Source organism: Astatotilapia calliptera, chromosome 5 (assembly GCF_900246225.1).
Source record: "Astatotilapia calliptera chromosome 5, fAstCal1.2, whole genome shotgun sequence".
Lineage (NCBI taxonomy): Eukaryota > Metazoa > Chordata > Actinopteri > Cichliformes > Cichlidae > Astatotilapia > Astatotilapia calliptera.
Genome location: NC_039306.1, coordinates 10,938,876 through 10,947,727, shown reverse-complemented (window position 1 = coordinate 10,947,727; position 8,852 = coordinate 10,938,876). Strand labels below are relative to the sequence as shown.

At 39.7% G+C, this 8,852-nt stretch overlaps 1 long non-coding RNA gene across 1 annotated transcript; it reads left to right on the top strand.

The window, feature by feature from the left end:
- The first annotated feature begins 3,502 nt into the window (after positions 1-3,502).
- LOC113021657 (uncharacterized) lies at positions 3,503-8,852 on the top strand. The gene is made up of 3 exons (XR_003272333.1): positions 3,503-3,564; positions 5,674-5,762; positions 6,062-8,852. It is a non-coding gene; the product is annotated as an uncharacterized LOC113021657 (long non-coding RNA).

The following is an 8,852-nucleotide window of genomic DNA, read 5'->3' as shown; positions in this document are numbered from 1 at the left end:
CCGAGGTGGTGTGTCGCAAAAGGTTTGAGAAAAGCTGGTGTGGGTGTGTTATGGCCCACGGTAATTCTCCTTCTCTCTTCCATGTGGCCCATAATTTGTCCATTTGTATTTCCTGGTGCCTTTTCCTGAACAACTACACCAAGGATCTCCTCTGCTGCTTAAAGAGCCTGCAGGCTGTGAGTGAAGGTGGCTGTGATTTGATGGGACGAGCTCACTGCTGTGTGCGTCTGAGCCAGAAACACTTTAAAGGACCTTAAAAATGACCCTTTTAAGGTCCTTTGCTTGGGCGCATTGTTTTTTCCTTCTGTCTGTTCTAGAAGTGGAAACTTATCTTCACCATCAGGATGCGATTGACATGCAGACTTTTAGCTTTAACTGACGGCTTTAACAAAAGTATTGCATTAACTTTTTAGGAGTTACACTCTTGTTTATACATATAGTCTCACATTTTCAGATGCTCAGAAGTAATTGGACAAATATACAATTTTACAACCCCGCTTCCAAAAACGCTGGGACGCTCTGTAAACTGTAAAAACAAAATGCAACCCCTTTTTTATTTACAACTGAACAAAGAAAACACATCACATTTTTAAAATGAGAAAGTGTACAGTAAAGCTAAACCCCACTATGAAGATTAGCATTATCTTGTCAAAACATGCAAGAACTTCCCTGGAAACGCTGTCGTCTGGGAACTGTGTTTATACACAGTTCCTTTATCAGGTATCTGTAGTAGCTTAAACAACATTCAGCCCAGACTGAAATACAGCACAACTAAAACTAAAGAGGTCAGGAGATGTATAGAAGCACCTCGAGGCGAGGAGTGCTCTACTGAAGGAAATCTGGTTTGCTGAGTCAGAGACTTCCTTTAAGTTGTCTTAAAACTTTCACAGGAAAGTGTTCCTGATTTTACTCATGCTTGAACTTCTCTGTCTCTATTTCTTTTAAGAATCTGTAACTTTCATTGTGGTTCACTGGTATTTATAGACCTTATCTGAACATTGTGGTTCACGACAGAATTTTACACATTTCTGTAGATTCCTCTTTTATTTTGAAAGGATATCTTTCTGTGTTTGTTTGTTTGTTTGTTTTTACTTTGTCTTTTTCTATTTTTTTTACTCTCATCGGTTTCTCCTGTTCTCACTCTGCTGCCTGTTCTTTTTTTCTGCCTTGGTGGATTCATTGTTTTTGGGTTTTTTTGTTATTTTTCCTGTTTACTATTTTTCTGCAGCTTTGAATCATCTTAGTATTAAATCCCCCCCCCCGCATTTGGATCCTTGTTGGAACTGCTGCAAACCTTTGATTCATGCGAGAATCAAAGACAGATAATTTGGTAAACCACTGTTAGTGCGTAACAGCCAAGCAACTGGTATGATCCCCAGGTCATGGTTTTTGTTGTATGAGCTGTATCTCATATATCTGTCATAGCGACTGTGAGACCAGCAGATATCAGAATACTTTATTTATCCCAAAGGAAATTATGTAATCAGTTATCTGTACAACTGATTACCAGAAAATTACCAATTTCAGTAATGTGTTGGACAGTGAGACATCTTAAAAGTGCCTCATTGGTACAAAACAGACACAGGAACGGCAGAGCCGACCTTGTGCAAATTAAACACGCCCAAAAAACACTACAAAACTGTAGTGTCTTAATTCCAGGTTAATACTTCAGGACAGTAGATACAGTGGGAGTAGGAATGGGAATTGATAAGAATTCCAAATCCAATACTGACATCAGTTATGATTGCGATTCTCTTAGATTCTCATTAGCTCCACTTTGAGTCACCACCATCTCTTAGCAGCACATCAAAGACATTCATGTAAATTAATTATAAGTTTTGTGTTCAAATGTTTGTGCGAGTTGGAGGTAGTTCCCTTCATTGTTGTGATCCGTGTTGGGGGTCGTTATTACACAAGTTACACAGAATGCCTGAAATGCCTTTTCATATAATTAGCATTTAACAATATTAACCTATGGGCTACAGTCCCTGTGAGGACACACCACATGATCTTTGTCTTAGTATTTTAGGTATCAACACAAGGCAAAGATGAAAACCAGCACAGTGACTTAAAAAGGTTAACTGCAGTGATTCTACTGTAGAAACATGAACAGGTAGAAACAGAGGCTGCACCCTGACTGCTAATCTCTGCTGTTGTTACTGTGGAAGTTCAGGGTCTGGCTGCTGCGATGGGGTCAACATTCACAGCATCACTCCGGGTTTCTGGCTAGCTTAGCATTAGCATGCTGTCTGTGCAGGTGCTTGTAAAGAGTTGTGTTAGCAGTATAATGCAGCTGTTTCTGTTCTAGATGCAGTTTTCACTTTACCAACGTGCTCTCGTCCTTATCTGTTGTACGAACATCTGTTTACTGGATGCTATGTAGAATAGATACACTGCATATATCCTGGAAAGATCACTATCACATAGCCACTGGCTTACATGCAAATTTAAAATCACCAATTAACCTGCATGCATGCCTTTTTAAGGAAGCCCGAGTACCTAAAGAGAACCTGCACAGGCCTCGGCTGGCCAGTGGATTCAAACCCAGGCAACAGTGCTAATCCATTGTGAATGTTTAACAATGAGTCTTCTATATAAAACAGAATTTGAGTACTGGGTTTGGACGTGAGTCATGTAAACACTCACTTCCTGCTGTGAGAAATTAACCTCCATCGGGCTGATTAGTTTCTTGTCTGGTTTCTTTCACCCTCACGACTCCTCCCTTGCTGTCCGTCTCTGAGTTTCTTCACACTGCCATCAATTACTCCTTAATGACCTAAATCACTTCTTCTCACTCCCATCTCTCCACCCACGAGCCTCCGATGGCAGCCCACATTTCTCGCTGAGGGAAACTCGCCCTGCAAGATGTTGTCACGACGACTGCATTTCTAATGGCGACTGCGGCGCCACCACAGCAACCAGTGACTCCAGTTTGTTTGGGTTCATTAGTGACGGTGGTCATAATGTGGAGAAGAGCTCCAGGCGACAAACATCTTAACTGCAGACAGATCATTTAGCAAAGTTTAGAGCTGAACTGGCAGGCGGTTTGCTGACGCTCGCGTCATTCACGCTGACTCATTCCTCTCCGTGTCTTCACCCTCAACATCAATACAAACATTCAGCCCCATTTCTTAGTAGCCAGCGTGAGTCTGCAAGAGGAACCAGAGGGGATTAGACCAGAAAATAGAAAAATGATAATCCCTCAATTGAATTTCATCCTCCTTTTGAAAACACCTGCTTATGTAAAGAGCATGTATAAGTGTGTAAACCTCCTCCACTGTCACACTTGGGATCAAATTATTAACATGAATAAGCCCCAAAAAATGCTTCCATGTTTTGCTCACTCTTCAGACACAAAGATCACAGATGTCAGAGATGATGGTGCTGACGTTTGTTTCAGGAGCAAATCAAACCATTTTCAATTAAGAGAGTGGGAGGTCTGAGTAAAGTGTGTGTCCGTGTGTGTGTGTGACGGAGAGTGCTTTATAAAAGGTCTCGAGATTGAATCTGAAGTCAGTTTAGTGTCTAATCAGCCGAAGTACTGCAGTCGCAAACACGGGAAATGTAAGTACCTCTTTAAGAGTCGGATTACTTTAAAGAAGCTTTTAGTTAATTTTTGTTTCATATGATAGTTTTTTAGTTTTTAATTTGATTCATTTTTTTGTACTTAAATGTTGCTGGTGTTTATTTTTTCTGTGTCAGTCAAACAGTTAAAAGTAAATTGAACTTTATAAAATTGAAATTGATATGAAATCCAGATTCATTTAAAGAAAACTGAAGCAGTTTCTTGTTGTGGACAGACCGACCCAACGTGGACGAAACAGACAATATCGGGAACGTTTGCATGCTCGTTTTACGTGTTTTTTCTTTTTTGTGTGTTGAACCCGAAGCCCAGATGGAGTAGGATCCATCAGCTTGATTTGTCTTTGACTTTGGGAGATCATTAGCTCATCATGACTTACCCGTCACACCTTTCTCTGCATACAGCCGATCTTCCAGCTTTGTGAAAAGTTTGTAGTTTGCTTCGAGGCAGAAAACAGCAGCTGTGTTCATTCTGGATTCTGATGCTGGGGGAAAAAATGAATGGCTGCAGAGGAATCAGATGTGTGGAGAACTCTTTGTTGTTTGTAGGTTCACAGAATTATCTCTTTGTGAGGTAGTGGAAGATAACTTGGTTGCATCCACTAATGAAGCCAAAAATATCCTCCAACACTTAGAATCAGATTCATCCAGATTGTCCACATCATCAAACATTAAAACACAATCAAAACCTTCATAAACGATGCTTTGTGTTCATATTCTACAAGCACATTTATTTCTGGTATTTTTCAGGCTGATTACTGTGCTTTTATATTTACAGGAAATGAAAGAAAAGCAGATGTAAATAGCATATTCTGTAAATATAAGTTGTTCTTCTTAGCAGACACCTAAAGTAATATCTTATATTTTCTGTATTGTTATATTTCAGTGACTTGCATAACTCAGTGGTTCCATAAGAAGTGGTCAGGACCTGGTAATGGGTTAAAGGTCTGTTGGCAGCTATCTAAATAGGGCAAGGAGTGCGTTACAGGTTATTATTTAGCAGTTTATTTGAAGACAAGTTTTTAAACTCTAATCAGAAAATACGATAAGCTTAAATGGGAGGCTTATTCTCATGCAAAAGTCTTTGCATGTTCCCATGTTCTCTTTTCATTCAGAAGAACTTGTTAACTTTAATTTTAGCTGCATTTCTGTCTGCTGATTATCTTTGAGTAGGGATGCATCCACAGATCAGCACATTTCTTATTGAGTGTCACTTTTCTCATGAGACTCATGGGCTCCTGATTTGAGAGCCAATCAAAAGCTTGGACATTGTCTCAGTATGCGGATCGTGGGGATTGGGGATAAAAATGTGGCACAGTTGCTGAATAGACTCGGGCACCTAATCATAGCCACAAGAAAAACGCACTCACTCGCTCACACGTACACCGCTGAACTAAACATTTCCACAGTTTACCTGACACACAAGCACGAGAACACAAATGTCAGATTCAGTCTGACATTTATGTGATGTCATAATGCATCACTCCATATAGTGCAGCTAACCGCTGCGAGTGGGCATTGTGCTCCTGCGTGCTCTGTGCAGGCCTAAAACACACCGAGGATTTCCAGCAGCGCTAAAGTGTCTGAGGTGCTCTACTTCCTGCTGTGTGCTGCATGTCAGAGGAGACCACTGTGGAAAATGCCCATAAACGATTCTCCTGCAGTTCATGTGTGAAAACGACTCATCTCTGCTGAAGAAAATTTCATTTTCCTCGGTTTGTTGAGCTTGTGCTCCTTTTTCCTGGGAACTGGTGGATGATTTTTATCCATAAGAAAGAAAAATGTTTCCAATAAATAAATAAAGTAAATGGGCTGGTTCTTATAGCACTTTTCAACTCTACCTAAGCTCTCAAAGTGCTTTATGTAGCATGTCTCATTCACCCATCCACACACACATATATACAAGCAGTGTTTTCTATGTCTGGATGGGTTTTTTTAATCTAACATTCCCATAGATGAACCCATCAAAAGCAACTCAGGGTTCAGTATCACCAACCTTCAGCAATAGCTGATGTGCATTCAGAAGGTTTGTTTTTTACCTTTCGTATGAGAGGTTTAATGTGTTTTGTCTTTGCTGCTGTTTTCATGCAGAAGATGCAGACGTCCCACAGGCCTGTGCAGTGGCTCGCTGTCATGCTTCTTGTCATTGTTACAACAGTCCAGGGCCAACAAAGCGACAGGTGGTCTCACTGTTCCCACTTTATTTCAGAGTTTATGAATAATAACTATTACTTATTTATTACGCATTTTCTGTTTTTGGTGTCACTTTGAATCTAAAACAGTTTTCACTCATTTAAAATGTATTCATGTGCTAAGAGATGAATGGACCCAGTTTGCTGTGCTGCGTTTGCGGCTCTGATTTTGTTTCCATAAATGAATCCGTGTGTTGGATAGAACATGTCATTGATGGTTGCTGCATGAACTTTGAGACTGTGCGCTGACCAGCAGCTGCTTCCTGCTGTCTGTTTTCTTTCTGCAGTCGCCGAGCTGTGACCGAACACCAGCTGATGCACGACCGCGGCCGAACCATCCAGAGTCTCAAGAGACTCTTCTGGCTGTCCAGCGCAATTGAGGGTCTCCACACAGCACAGACCCGCTCTGCTGCTTTCAGCCCCACAAAGGTCTTAAACCTGGCTCTGAATCCAGAGCTGATCCCTGATGATGGAAACCCCCAGAATGCCCAAGTCAGGAGCCTCCTGAGAGACTTCTCTAATCTGTACCTGTCAAACGGAGACGACTAACAATGCACAGAAGCAAAACATGAAGCTGAACATATATAAAAAATTTATTGTATCAATTGTTTGAATAATAAAATGCACAAAAAGCACAACTACAAAATCATCCCGAGTGCCCAAAGCACCCATTCAGCTGCAGATGTGTCTCAAGTGTTTAAAAGCAGCTGTAAGTTTAAGTTTAGTTAATAGAGCTGCATGAAAGTGTACCAGTGGGTATAGTGGTAAGGTTTCAATGTAGGACTGCATACGTCTATATGACTGCATAGGCTTTAAAAAATATTTATTGGGGTTTTTTGATGTTGTTGTTTTTTAATCATGACTGAATATCACACGTTAAGGCAAACACGACAAATTATCTAGAAAACGAATATAAAACTTGTGGGTTATTGCAGACTTTTTTCAATATGCAGCTTTAGTTTTAGGACCAGCACATTCATGTGTTTGAAATTTCATAACTGCAGATGATGCCTGGAAAACCCAAAGTCACAACAGACCAAACTGTGACAGATAAAAGATACATGATTTAGTCTGTTATATATTTATTCATGGAAAAAAACGCTTTTTTTGTTCAGATATTTTAAAAAAAGTCATACTTATACTAAAATGGACAGTTTAAATTGTGACGTTCTTTTTTTGACCATTTCCCTACAGCTGGTTACCTGGTTAAGTTGAATAGGCTTACTTTTTGTAAACGAAATGCTGTAACCCTTTAGTTTTCAAATTTGGGAAAAAAAATGACCACCTGGTAACAGCAAGCATATATATTTAAAAGACTATATGCAGATTTTTCCTGTATAAATTCTTTGAATTATAAACACATCACCCTCGATATATAAAAGCTATAATAGGTCACCCAGCTCTGCTACATATTTCAGCTCTCATTCTTGTCCATCAAATGCAAATATACAAATTTTTGTTTCGGCAGAAAGATGGCGAAAGTATGAAGCCTAGAAAAAAGTGTGGGACAGAGACACTTTCAGAACCCGCACAAAGGCATGTAGCAGTTTTAAAGAACCTGATCTGGATGAGAACCAAAATTTATTGGGTTCTTTTAAATAGTTTTTATGTGATTTTGCTGGCAGAGAAGCAGCATGGGATTCCCAAATACATTTGGGAGAAAACAACGCTCCTACTTCAACAAAACTTAAATTGCGTAAATTGGTTAATTTGGTTTTTTTTAAATACCCTCTTTAATGTCCACCTTATAACATAAAAATAGCATTTTAATTATGTTATCTTCTTGTAATGTTAAAAGGTCCTTGAAGCATTAGACATATTTACATACCTGCAGCTATGCCTTTCCCACACCTCAGTAGTGCTTTTTTTTTTTTTATCATTAACTGAAATGTTTTCAGGTTGGTCTCTTTTGTCCTTTATTGTGCTGCTTTGAGCAAATTTGCCTGATGCACAACAGTGTTGTTGATTTTTTGGAGGTGTCCGTTGCTCTGCATCCTACAGCTGCCCATAGCATCCCTCTCTGCACAGTTTTTGCAGGGAGTCTAACCTGAACTTAACACGCATCGTAGCACTGTGTGCTATGATAAGTTCTGAATAAAGAACCCGAGAAAGTAAATGCAGAGGTAACAGCAAGCTTTAAGTCGAACAGAGTAACAGAAAAATTGAAAAAACTAAGCTGAACACATTTTGAGACAGCAGCATCGCACAGGAACGCAGCCAGTCTGACAAAAGCAAAGGCAAAACTATTGAAAACCACACAGAAAGACGCAGACTACAAGGAGACCACAGAGATTTAAGAGGTGCCCCTGAATGTAAGCATCTCCATCCAACAATTACAAAAAGTCCTATTGTCCAATGAGTATTATACAGTAACCAAGACCCAGACAAAGATGTGTTGCCTAACAAAACAAGGATGTGGCTGCAGGTGAAGACCATGTTATATGTACAGCAGAAAAGGCTGCTGTAATTGAACATAACTCTCTATTGAGCGTTATGTTCAATTACAGCAGCATGGTCTGATTTAACTCCTATACTGAAAGCTGACTGAGGATTTTGACTTTCAGCCTTTTCAGTGAATTCGTGTTACAAAGTGAACGATTACAGACACAAAAAAGCCTGCAATACAGGAAGGAATGAGGGGCTTTAGGCTGCAGTTACTACATTCAAGAAGACTGATGCAACTGTGTAAGAGGGAGAGGAAAGGAGGGAAATGATGACTCCTTTAGATCTTATTGCAAATATTTGAAATCATTTGCATTTGGCTTTGTGCAACTTTTATGCAGCTGTCAGCATGTTGGAAAATGCGCATGGTCATTGTGCTTTTCTTGGCTGCGTTAGACCAGTGCTTTGTGTAAAATAAAATCAGTGCGTTGTGGTTGGTTCAGTTGTGAAAATGCAAAACTGTGTTAAGTTTAACATGTCATATAGTGCAGCTTGAATTTACCCAGAGTCTCAGTAACATTTACAAATTTGTGTGATCAGTGTATAAAGAAATGTGCAAGTATGTATGCAACACTAATCTGAATGCCTGCAATTTTACCTTGTGAATATTTATATTAAACTAAGTGGTGCACAGTT